Source organism: Saccopteryx leptura, chromosome 4 (genome assembly GCF_036850995.1).
Source record: "Saccopteryx leptura isolate mSacLep1 chromosome 4, mSacLep1_pri_phased_curated, whole genome shotgun sequence".
Classification (NCBI taxonomy): domain Eukaryota; kingdom Metazoa; phylum Chordata; class Mammalia; order Chiroptera; family Emballonuridae; genus Saccopteryx; species Saccopteryx leptura.
The window spans coordinates 203300913-203314345 of NC_089506.1; the positions used below are offsets into that span (position 1 = coordinate 203300913).

At 44.8% G+C, this 13433-nt stretch overlaps 1 protein-coding gene and 1 pseudogene across 3 annotated transcripts in view; both read right to left on the bottom strand.

Moving 5' to 3' along the window:
- Nucleotides 1-13433, bottom strand: part of SHISA9 (shisa family member 9) — a 312313-nt gene that overhangs the window by 40059 nt on the left and 258821 nt on the right. The gene's annotated exons all lie outside the window — the stretch shown is intronic.
- The window catches only part of LOC136403359 (EF-hand calcium-binding domain-containing protein 14-like), a 60292-nt pseudogene continuing 50163 nt past the window's right edge, over nt 3305-13433 (bottom strand).

Genomic DNA, 13433 nt, shown 5'->3' on the forward strand with positions numbered 1-13433 from the left:
CTCCACCCCTCCCCATCTCCTTCCTCTCTGTCTCTCTCTTCCCCTCCCGCAGCCGAGGCTCCATTGGAGCAAAAGATGGCCCAGGCGCTGGGGATGGCTCCTTGGCCTCTGCCTCAGGCGCTAGAGTGGCTCTGGTCGCGACAGAGCGACGCCCCGGATGGGCAGAGCATCGCCCCCTGGTGGGCAGAGCATCGCCCCCTCGTGGGTGTGCCGGGTGGATCCCGGTCGGGCGCATGCGGGAGTCTGTCTGACTGCCTCCCCATTTCCAGCTTCGGAAGAATACAAACATTGCTAAGTGCCAGGCCTGTCTCTGCCCTAAGATGGCACCACCGTCGTACCTCAGCTGGGTTCTCTCTTCTTCTGGTTCTTTTCTTCCTTCACAACCTTTTTTTGCTTTTCTGGCTTATAAGGAGGCCCTTTAAGTTTTACATCAGACAGTACAAGGACAAAAGAAAAAAAGGACTGAGAAGCAGTGATTTGGGTAACTTAAGAAAACAGCAGTAGGAGCTAGAGTGATGAGGTCCATGTATTTGAAACCAAAACCAAACATGCCACAAACACTCGACCTTCCGGAGATGTAGCAGGCAAGGCTTGATCATGGCTAAACACGAGTCACGGGTGGCGTAAGTTAGAACTATTTACAAATAAAAATTCCAAATGAACACCAAACGATATAGGCTTGTGAGGCTCTTCTTAAGCCAATGATTCTGCTCACCTTAGAACAAAGGCGTTCAAATACCCTAGTTCTGCCCAGGAGATAGGGCGCTTCCCCAGGCAGCGTGACAAGGGTATTCAAATGTCTGACAGTGTGCAGGAACACCTCTGTCAAGATGGTACTATGTATCTGGCTCAGGGATGATGCTGGCCAGACAGGCTTGAGGTGAGAACAGATGAGAAATATCAATATATAGGATAAATATCATGGATAGCTAGCTAATGCAAAAAAAAAAAAAAAAGTACATACAACAAAGAGTTAAGTTGTCCTCAAAGTATCTGCCTATGAATAAGAATTTGAAACTAAAAAGGACAAGCTACATTACCCTCAAGTATATTTTATAGAAATCAGTTCTCAAAACAATACCTTCCAGGTTCAGGCATACTACATATTTATGGTACAATATATACAAATATAGCAGTATAATTCAATTTATTGCTGGACTGCTACTTGGTTTCTTACAAAATTTGTCAGGGTATATATCTTAAAAGGGGGGAGGGACATGGATGGCAGCCAGAAGAGTGATCTTCAAGTTACCTAAAGTGCCACGCTAACTTTATACTATAGTTAACCTTTTCAAGAAAGTGAAATAGCTCAGATGGACAAGGAAAAAAAAATTTTTTTTAAGAGAGAGAAGCATAAGCTATGATGAGATAAGCAGACACATTCATAGGAAAAGGCTTCATTTGGCTTTAACTGAATTTTAATATTTCTAGAAAAAACAATCAAGGCTAGCCGAACACCAAGTTGAACATCATATAAAGGAAAAAACCCAGCCCTTCTATAGTTAAGGGTGTTCAGCTACATCCACGGCTAACCCGGCAACAGGGACCAAGTTAAAATGGAAATGAGCTGCACTGAAGAAGGCGGAGCCAGGCAAGCTCTCTAGTTCCTCTCTGACTACAGCGCCATTAAGTTTTGCCAAGTTTTTTCCTTATGTGTTGTCCAAAGACTCCTTCTGAGAACAACACAGTACACACAGAGGGTACATGTAGGTATAATGCCTTCTAGTCAATGGTCCTTTAGTCTGGGCCTACAGAAGTATTTAAAGGGAAAAGCACTGCACTTCCTTGTATTAAATTGAAAAACACCTGCCACCATAACATGAAGCCCAGTGTTCCTGGACTGTCTGCTAATGTTTGGCAGCCTCTGGACATAAAGCTTCTAGCTACTTCTGACCTGATAATTATAAAGAAACCAAATATGTTCACAATCTTTTTTTTTTTCAGAGACAGAGCGAGAGTTAGAGAGAGGGATAGATAGGGACAGACAGACAGGAACAGAGAGAGATGAGAAGCATCAATCATCAGTTTTTTGTTGTGACACCTTAGTTGTTCATTGATTGCTTTCTCATATGTGCCTTGACTGCGGGCCTTCAGTAGACCGAGTAACCCCTTGCTCGAGCCAGCGACTTTGGGTCCAAGCTGGTGAGCTTTTGCTCAAACCAGATGAGCCCGCGCTCAAGCTGATGACCTCGGGGTCTCAAACCTGGGTCCTCCGCATCCCAGTCCAATGCTCTATCCACTGCGCCACCGCCTGGTCAGGCTGTTCACAATCTTCTTGGCCTTAGTTCATACAGGAGTGTATAAGGTTCTTGGTTAGCACCCAGGTAAAATCTCAAGAATTCCCTGGGTCAGAATTAGAGGCATAACTCTCTTCCAAAGCTCCAGGGGAGCCAGGCAGAGACAGTGGCCAAGGGACTTCAGCCCTACTATTCAGAATGGAGATAGTATCAGAGGTAGAAGTTAGCTACAGCTTTAAGATAGACTTGAGTGTGGGGGGGTCTGGGGTGGAGGGAGGAGATAATCTAGCTCACTTAGGGAGGAAAATGTAGCTCTCCACTGGTTAACTTTCTATGCTCATAAACCCTGAAATAGGACTGAACCAGAGAAAATTATCCAATAAGACTTCTCTGGTTCACAGGTTGGGATTAGCTAAGGGGACAGAAATAAAGAGACAGATCTTATGCATTCCTGAGCCTGGAGGCTACACTGCCCCCACCTCAGTGTCCACTCCCTAAACATGTTCCTCCAGCCACCAGACCAAACCCCATGGCAGCACTTAAAGGAGACGCCTGAAGGGGACAGGGACCTAGTTTCAGCCGCAACCCGATCAGGTTAGTGCCTTTTAATCACAAGTCACTCGTTCACATCCCATTTCAAACCATTCCTCCTGCTTCCCACACAATATGCAGAATTCTTTCTTTCATCCTAAATATTTAAAACAGAAAAAAAGTCTATCTTTTAAAGGAAAGACATTTTCTGAGTCCATATAAAGTGCAGCTAATGTGATGCAAATTTATGTGAAATATAAAAGATGGCTTATTCTCTCTATCCACACATTTTCCCAGTTCTAAAGAATAAGGTCTCCTTCCCTCAAAAATGAAAGGAATGAGAAAGAGAGGGCTTGACTTTTTATTGTGGCAATTTTAAAATTAAGATCTTACTGGTTTTAGGAAATCATAGATCTGTGAATATTTTAAGTAAAATGGTCTTTTTTTAAAAAAAAACCACACAACTTCAATAGAACTTTTTAAAATAAGTTTAAAGGTGGCAGTGTATGTGCTGCAGCAGTTTGGAGGACCGATAGCTACATAGAAGTGTTGTTTTTGTTAGGTGAGGAGATATTAGGTAGCCCAGGGGATATATCCATTTCTAAATACACCCGATGAGGCTGGACACCTAAAGCTACTACTCTCAGCTCCAGGAATGAGAATCAGCCGTCTCTAACATCATCACATTCTCTCAAACTCTCTGGTGCTGGCACCGCAGAGCCTAATGGGTCCCAAATTTCCCGGTAGGTCAGCTTCCCATCCATGTTTTGCCAGTCTTGTGGAAGATAGGTCTTAGCTGGGCAGGTTTCTTAATGTGGTCTTCAAGTAACTGTGGAAATGCTGGCAATGCTGGTGGCTTTGATGTGAAACTCTGTACTTACTCTTCGTGGGTGGTCTCTGGAGGCCTGTGGCTCTCGGTTTGTTGGTGAGAGCACTGATCAACTGTACTTTCTCGCTTGGCTTGGATACCTGAGAATCTGAACTATCTTCTTTCTTTATGCTTCGAGTTTTTACTGTATCTGTTCGGCTGGACACCTGCTGCAAAGACTCTTCGGCAGCTAGCCATGCGTCTCTCACCTGTCGTGCAGAAGGACAGTTTGCCTGCTTTTCTACCTTGCTCACAGCAACCAGTCTCTTTCTACCAAATTGACTCTGGGTAAGATCACTGACTGTCTCATTCGTCCCCTCGATGGTAGAAACAGTGGCTCCGGTACCCTTCTAGGGCCCTATTTCCCTTCTCTAAAGAGTGGTGAAGGTATAGGAGATCCTGTTTCAAATTCTTACTGTGGGTTTTCCTGTCAGGTTCTGATGGAGCTGAAGGTAATGGAATAATCTGGTCGCTTCCACCTGTCTTGTTCAAGGGGTGCTGATTCACATCACTCTGCAGGAATTCCACGGCTTTCTTGCGTTCGTCCATGGTTTTCTGAGTTGCCTCCACAGCAAGATGGACATTGTGTTAAGTATTGCCAATGGAAGCCACACCCCTCTGAAGTCCCTGTACCATGGCAGGCATGCTAATTAAGCCTGCATCTGACTTACCATTGGCTTTGAGGTGGTTCACTGCAGACTTCAACACAGAAATCTGCTTATTCGTTTCTGTGATGTTGCTTCAGACTTCTTTCAAGCTCGGGCCTCCAGATTCCATCTTCTCAAGTTGTTTTCGTTTGCTGCACAGTTCTTCGTTAAGTTTGGGAATTTCTTGGAATGAACTTTCTGATTAGATTCCATTGTTCTAAATTTCTCCTTGAGGGGATCCAACCACGCCTCCTTCAGAGCAACCTGCACCCACACCAAACCCACCCAGACGAGGGCTCCAGGGGCAAGCAACGCACAGAGGGGACAGCAGGGCCTGGAGGACATAATTACAGTCTTCCTTGACAAAGTGAGAGCGATTTCCAGCTACACCGAAGTCCTCTTCCTCCTCGGAGCTGGACTCATTCTGAGCCGGTAGGCTCAATGCAAAGCAGGCAGCAGCCTGAGTCTTTCTTGGGTGTCTTTCTCTGGCTGTCCTGAGCCGAGCCAATCAATGCACTGAGCTCTTCGCCCCTTTTTATCTTCTTGCTGGGCAAGGGGGGAGTGAGTGGAGAACCCACTCTTGAGCTGCCAGGTTCGCACCCAATGCCAAGTTCTCTTGCTACCTTGGAGCTGCTTTCTAAGATGGGGGATACTGGACCAGAGCCCCCTGGTCACTCTCACCCAGTGGTGGGACTAACGAGATTCTCTGGGCGCTGAGGTTGGAGCCCAGAAGAAACTGGAGCTCAAATGGGTGGGGGAAGTCACATAGAAACGGCGAGGGAGCTGGTGATCCCAATGAGTAAGGTCCTGGGTATGAAGGACCAGTTAAGAGAGTGTTAAGGGGACAACTTTTGTCCCCCAAAGGGGATACAAAGCCAAGTCCAGAATGAGCGATTCTCAGCTCTGATAACTAGGTACTATTTCTAAGGGTGCTCCAGGAGCTGCGGAAGGACACACAGACGTGGGCCAGGGGCAGGATTTCCAGTGAAGAGGCAACAGAGCCGTGTTCTCAGATGGGAGGAGAGAGAGGGGGCGCAGAACGAGGCAGTGGGAACGAGCTGGTCCCTCCCTAGCTGGGGAGGTGGCGGCAGGAGGGGGTCTCCAGCTGCTACAACCCAGGCATAGCCTGGGCGCCACGAAAATGCCCGGGTCAGGGGTGCGCAGTATCCTCCGGTCTCGGCCTGAGCTCGGAGGGATCACTCGGAGGGATCCACTAGGAGGGATCTGCCTGGGAGGAGCCAGTCCAGAGCCTGCGGAGCCCCCAGCCGTGCTGTCTGGGCCTGGGGGGAACGGTGCGGAGGGGGGTGGTCGTGGCTCAGCCCATCTGAGGAGCTGCGGCCTGAGTGTGAAGTGTTTTGTCACCGGAGACTCTGCCACGCTCACGCTTCTCGCTCCGCCTCCGCTCCGCGGCGACCCCGCCCCGCCCCGCCCCGCCCCACCTGGCTGCGGGGCGGACTTACAGGCTCCGGGACTCCTGGGCTCCCGGGGCGGCGAAGTCGGCTGCAGGCTCCAGCCCCTGGCTTCCGAGGGACAAGATCTTCTTTTAAATAAACTTGTCCTTGTAGAACAGTTTTAGATTTACAGAAATACAGAGCGCTCCCATATACCCCGGTGTCCCCTGTTAATAACATCTTCTACGGGGTATGATACATTTGTAGTAATTAATGAACACATACTGTTCACAAAAGCCCCAGTTCATTCAGGTGTCCTTAGACTTGACCTGTGCTGCCTTTAATTCTGTTCTAGAATCTCATCCCGGTACCACATTCAGTTTAGTCGTGTTTCCTTAGGTTACTCTAGGCTGCGAGTTTCTCGGATTTCCCTTGTTTTTGATGAGTTAAGCGGTTTTCAGCAGTACTGGGCAGGTGTTTTGTAGAATGGCTCCCATTTGAAATTTGATGCGCTTTCTCATGACCAGACTCGGGTTATGGGTTTGGGGGAGGAAAACCCTAGAGATAAAGGGACATTCTTGTCATAACATATCAAGGATATGCACTATGATGACTTATCGCTATTGATGTTAACCTCACCTGCCTGAGAGAGTATTCATCTGCTATACTACAGAGCTGCTCTATTTCCCCCTCTTTTGCATTCTATACTGCATGGACGGGAGTCACTTAAGAAGTGTAGAGTTATGCTCCACCTCCTTGCGTATAGAGTATCTATATAAATTATTTGAAGTTCTTCTTCATGGGAGATTTGTCTCTTCATCTCCATTTCATTATTTTTGCAGTCATTTACTTATATCGGTATGGACACATTCATAATGTATTTTATACTTTGGGTTATAATCCACTACTAGTGATTTTGTTTTTTGGGTTTGTTTGTTTGTTTATCTGTTTGTTTTAGAACTTCCTTACTTTCATGTCCTGCAAGATGGTCCAGGTTCATCTTGTGTATTTGCTGTCCAGGAAACCAGAACAACATGATGGAGTGACCCCCATGAGAAGAAGAGGGTGTTCGCTTTCTGTGAAGCCCCCCTGGACTCAGAGTTCCTGGACCCATTCCAGATAATTCCGTCACCTCAGAAGTGGACAAATGAGAGGGAATGCGCAGGAGATATTCCTTCAGGACCAATTGCATCTGAGAAGAAAACAGACCTTCAGATATCATGACAGAGCTCTGACTGTTAGGTCTGCTTTTCTTTCTACTCTTTCCAAACCTTTATGCTCAGCATCCTTTTTAAGCAAAACCCTGAAAATTATAGCTTGAAACACCATGTAGATTTTTCTCATTAAAAAAATAAAATTACCCTGAAATTGTCCAAAGAGAACATAACAAGTTAGCCTCTCGTCAGAAAAGGTTTATGTAGAAATGGAGTTGAATCCATCTTATTGAATCTGGGTGGCAGAGAGACCAGCAGGGATTTGCAATGGAGAAGAAAGTTTACATATATTATTGTAAAACCTTTGCCAAATGCAGCATCTATGTTACCCAAGGGTTTATACCTCTAAGCAGGCAAATAAAAAAAAATTTTTTTTTAATTTTCACCACTTAAGATGGGAATATTTTAAAACTGGAGTTGTTGAACAAATGTTTATTTAGTGTTCACTTTTGATCAGTTTTTATGCAGGTTTCGAGAGACGGAGAATCATTTCCAATCTCAGGTTGTGCTTCAAGGAGATGACAGTCCCGGGTAGAAGGCAAAACAAAGATAAGTCAGGAGAGATGGAGGATGTAGAAGTTAACGTGGTTAGTGCTCTGATGTGGCAAAACAGAAAGCACCGGGGAGAGGGTACTAAACCCAGTTTTAGAAGACCTTCTTCACCTACATTTTGAAAAAGAGTATCAAAGACAGTAACAGGAAGAGGAGGACCACTTTAATGTATACTAGCATCATGTGGATGCGCAAGAAACTACAACTTATTGGTTTCACTTCTGAAATGGGTCGTGTCAAAGGGGGCTAACCTCACCATTGACGGCTCAGCATCACCATTATAAATACAAAAGGTTGTTTTGTGCTCACAGTAGCCATTTCCCAGGGAGCCAATTTCATCAGATCATCTAAAGGTAGAAGGTTGCCCCTACTCAATAGCTCTAGAGTGGTGTGGTTGTTTAGCTCTTCCCTGTGTCCTCCTTCTCCTAATTCCATTTATTTAATAGTTTTCTTTTCTCCTCCAGCATGGTTAGTTTGTTACATCAGCTGCACTTTGAGCAGGAGCTGGTGCTCTTGGACTTCATTGTTTCAAATCCTAATGTATTATGAGATTAAAAACAAGATACTCTCATTTGTTAGAATACATTGTAAAGAAACATCTGATATAAAACACTATATTCTTCTGCTAATGCTCTCTTTTCCCCCTACATTTTCCCCAAGTTAACCTGGAATTATATTGCCAGGGTCAGCTTCACATCAGGCACTCCGAATAACCTTCCTAACCCTATGCTTTCCTAAATACTCCTGTCGTTCTCTGTATTTATTTGCTAGAGCTGCCGTGACAAAGTACCACAGACTGGGGGCTTTATTTTCTCAGAGTTCTGAAGGCTCCAAGATCAAGATCAAGGTGTCAGAAGAGTCAGTTCCTTGTGGCAATGGCGAGGGAGAATCCATTCCATGCCTCACTTCCGGTGGTTTGCTGCAATCTTTGGAGTTCCTTGGCTTGTAGATGCCTCCCCCCAATCTCTGCCTTCATCTTCATATGATGTTCTTCCTGTGTGAGAGTCTATGCCCAAATACCCCTTTCTATCATGCACACCAGTCAAACTGGAGTAGGGGCCCACCTGACTCCAGTCTGACCTCATCTTCAGTGGATGCCCGAAACTGCGGATATATATATATATACCAACCCTATATATACCATGTGTTTCCTTATGCATCCATGCCTCTAATAAAGTTTAATTTATAAATTAGGCACAATAACAGATTCACAACAATACATAATAATAAAACAGAACAATTATAATAATGTGAACGTGGCCTGTGTCTCTCTCAAAATACCTTATCGGACTGTCCTCATCTTTTCACTTTAATGGATGCACTTTCTGGCTTCTCTTTGGCGTATGTGAATTGCCAAGATCACTACTCTTGCCCTTTGGAACTGCTATGAAGTAAAATGAGGGTGACTCGAACACAAGCGCTGTGATACCATTTCGGATTTGACAACCAAGACGGCGGGGCAGTAACTAAAGGTCAGGGAGTAGCATGTGCAGCGTGAATACATGATTCACATCGCGAGTGAGACAGTGTGAGATTTCATCATGCAACACAGAACAGCCACACTTTAAAACTAACAAATTGTTTATTTCTGGAATTTTCCTTTTAATAGTTTCAGACTGCCGTGGCTAACTGAGACCACAGAAAGCTAAAACACGAATATATGGGAGGGGGGATATCTGCAATGCCCTATGAAAGGTCTCATTTAGAGGTACCAGGGGCCAGGACTTCAACATACCAATTTGTGTGTGTGAGGGGGGCATAATTCAACTTGTAACACTCCCTGGCTTCCTTCCTGACCCGCCTGCATACTTTTACTTCTCTTCAGTGCCTCTTTTCCCGTACCACTGACGTCAGGGAATTTACCTCCTCTCCCCTCCAGTCTGGTGCCTAGCCTAGCTCCTTGCATGGAACCGGATTCTAATACAGGAAAGGATAAGAAAGAAAGAATGTTTTTTTCTTCAGGCACCTGCTCTATGACAGGCAGTCACATAGAAAAATGCATTGAATGTACTGACTGAGCAACAGCCATTTTAGTTGCTCTGAAATTCATAGCTTTTCTTTTTTGAGTATAGGTGCAATGGATAAGTGTTTGGTTTATGGACCATTTGATGCCCGGAACAGCAAATAATAACAACGGCAAAGCAAAGCAATGCAGCCAGTGAGAAAACGAGGCTCCTCCTGGCACTAAGGATGCTACACTGCTCAGGGGTGTATCCTCGAGTGAGGACACAGCATGCGCGTTCCATGTGGGGGAAAATGAAATATGCCCTCCAGTAAAGACAGCTCTACACAGGAGTTGGAGGACCTTGCAGACAATCCCACATCAGGGGCTGTTTGGAGAATTTTTCTTTGTCCACCATAAAGGCTTTTAGCTGATGCTTTGGTTGGAGTTTTACACAGTCGATGCATGGTGGCATACTAGTCTTTGACTTTCTTATCACCCTTACATTTTGTCTATTAAAGCACCCACTTGACTGAGCTGCAAATCTCCCCCACTTAGCTTTGAAATTTCTTTTTTTTTTTTAATTAAGTGAAAGGCAGGGAGGCAGAGAGACAGACTCCCATATGTGCCCTGACTGGGATCCACCCGGCAACCCACTTACCAGAGTGATGCTCTGCTCATCTAGGGCTGCCACTCTGTTGCTTGGCAACCAAGCCATTCTAGTGCCTGAGGTGAGGCCATGGAGCCATCCTCAGCACCCAGGGCCAACTTTGCTCAAACCATCTGAGCCATGGCTGAGGGTGGGGGGAGAGAGAGAGAGAGAGAAGGTGGAGGGGTGGAGAAGCAGCCGGTCACTTCTCCTATGTGCCCTGATTGGGAATCAAACCCAGGACATCTCTATGCCTTTGAGACACTCACAGTCCAATAAGGGGTAGCAGACAGGCAGACAACTTCCTTATAACACGTGTGATGTTAAAAGTAGGTACAGCCTGACCAGGCGGTGGCGCAGTGAATAGAACATCGGACTGGGATGCTGAGGACCCAGGTTTGAGACCCCGAGGTAGCGAGCTTGAGCGTGTACTCATCTGGTTTGAGCAAAGCTCACCAGCTTGGACCCAAGGTTGCTGGCTCAAGCAAGGGGTTACTCAGTCTGCTATAGCCCCATGGTCAAGGCACATATGAGGAAGCAATCAATGAACAACTAAGGTGTCACAATGCACAACAAAAAAACTAATGACTGATGCTTCTCATCTCTCCATTCCTGTCTGTCTGTCCCTGTCTATCCCTCTCTCTGACTCTCTCTGTCTATGTAAAAAAAAAAAAAAAAAAAAAAAAGTAGGTACAGAGATCAGAAGCAACCTCTGTTTCAAAATAGCCTTCCTATAACAAATTCTTTAAAATGATTATCAAAATATATTTTTAAATACAAAATGAAACCACAATGACACACCATTTCATATCTGTAAGAATAGCAAAAATAAAAACTCTGACAACATTAAGTTCTGGTGAGGATGTGAGCAACTAAAAGTCTCATATACTGCGGTAGATATGCAAATGGTTCTACCCCTTTGGAAAACTAGCTTCACAGTTTTTTAAAAAGTTAAACACATATGTATCATAGGACTCAACGATCCTAATCCTAGTTATTTAGCCAAGAGAAATGAAAACTTACATTCACACAAAAACCTGTATGATATTGAAAGTGGATTCATTCATAATGACCAAAACTGAAAAGCAAAATAATTGTCTTTCAGTTGCTGAATGGATAAGTAGTCCCTGGAACAGCCACACGATGGAGGACCTCTCAAGAAGAAAGAGGGATGGATTAATAATATACTGTTTGCTAAGTGAAAGAAGGCAGATGGAAAATGCGAGATACTCTATATTCCATTTATGTGATATTCTGGAAAAGGCAAAACTATAGAGACAGAAAACTGATCTGTGGTTGGGGTTTGGATGAGGGGTTGGCTACGCAGGGGCAGCCTTTGTAGAGAATCTGAGGGTGAACTAGGTCATGAAACCACGATGGGTCTTGATTGTGGTGGTCCCATGGCTCCATGCATCTGTCCACACTCATAGAACCGTTCACCCAGAAAGAATGTATTTTCCTGACTCTTAAGTTTAAAATAAAATTTAAAAAGTTTTAAAAATATGTACAGACGTCACCCTACTTAGAAACAATGAACGCTGCTGGCAGACCAGAACTGTGAGGAATCTCTGAAATACGTGGTCAAAATGGGAGTAGATTCAAAATGCAATGTGAACCAGAGAATACTACCGCAGAAGACGGATTCAAACCTCCTGGAGGAGGAGGAGCCTGGGAGCAGGGAGGCGTGAAGATCTTGCCAAGTGATCAGTTTTGTGTGCAGTGGAAGGAGCTTCCAGGTAAGGGAGGAAGTTTCCTCCCTCTCCCCAAACCTTCTGCTTCTTCAGACTTCTGGAACCTCACGCAGGGGAGGAGTCACATCGAATTCTACCACAGAATTCAACAGAGCTGTGGGTAGTGAATTTGTCTTAAAAATTAGAAAGGAAACAGACACCCTGCATATATCTATACTTCTTTGTGGGAGGCAAGTATAAAAGTATTAAAAAGAGTCTACATTCATTCAACAAACACTTCAGGGACACGGTCAATGTCTAGACTTACTGGACCCTGGGAGCTTTAAGTCATGGGTTCCCGGGCAATCTAAGAAACTATATTAGCCAGAGGCCATTTGCCTCACAGACTTAGGAATGTTTCCAAACAGCCCAATAACTCCCTCCTATAATAAAGCTGCCAATGGCCTGGGCCAACAGCAACCCAAAGAAAGATCTAAACAAATATTTCAGGTCTTGTCCTACCCATTCCACCCTGCTCCCAACACAATGCTTGAACACCCACATCCTTCTGCCAAGAAGAAGAAGTAGAGGGAGGTTTTAGCTATGACTGGCCCTCTTACAGTGAGCAGACTCTGTTCCCATCCAATAGCCTTGTCTCATTCTTTAATTTTCCACTTGGGCCATGAATTATTGAACCTCAAAGTTATTCATTCCATAATGAACCTCCAAACTGTTCATTCATAGAAAGAACAGAACTTGCACTTTCTCCAGCCCCACCCTCGTTCCCATCACTGGGCTGAGGCCAGCAGGCATGTCTATTTAACAGAGGATTTCCCTCAATTACTTGAGAAGAAAAGGAGGAGAAATGTGGATTTGCTTGAGTGTGAATCTTGGCTCTGCTGTTTAGTAACAATATGACTTTGAGTAATTTTTTTTTCTTTTTTTAATTTTATTTAAGTAAGAAGAGGGGAGATAGAAAGACTGCTACGTGTGCCCTGACTGGGATCCACTCAGCAACCCCTGTCTGGAGGTCGATGTTCAAATCAACTGAGTTATCCTCAGTGCCCAGGGCTGACACTTGAACCAGTTGAGCCACTGGCTGTGGGAGGGGACAGGGGAGCAAAGTGGGAGAAGGAGGGGAAGAGAGCAAATGGTCATTTCTCAATTTCTCATGTGTGCCCTGACCAAGGATCGAACCTGGGATGTTTACACATCAAGCCAACATTCTATCCACTGAGCCAACTGGTCAGGGCCTGAGTAAATTTCTTAATGTCTCTCATTCTCATTCTCTGTTTCCTCAGCTATCAAATATTGATAATCACAGTATCTCTCTTGTAATGGTGTAGCGAGGATAAAATAAGATAAAGCTTGTAAAGATGTTTATGCCTAGCATATGAACAGCAGTCAAATAGGTATTAGGGAATTGTTAGTGTTGTGGGAATAACTGGCCATTCAAAGCCTTAAATGTCAACAAATGAGATAGGAATAAAGTTTGCTTCCAGTTCCAGGCCACCTTCTATTTAATATCAAGCCTTTCTAGAATTACTAATATTGTTACTGAATAGGACAACAAAAAGAACCAGTTGGCCTCTGAGGAGTCGGGACCTGGAATTAGACCAAGCGAGCTAATGTTTTTTTCTGGAGACCAGCTCATCTTCCGCTCTCGGGGCAATATTGCTAGGTTCCAGCATGGCTTCTCTCTAAGGCCTCATAGACCCATGGCTGAGGCTAA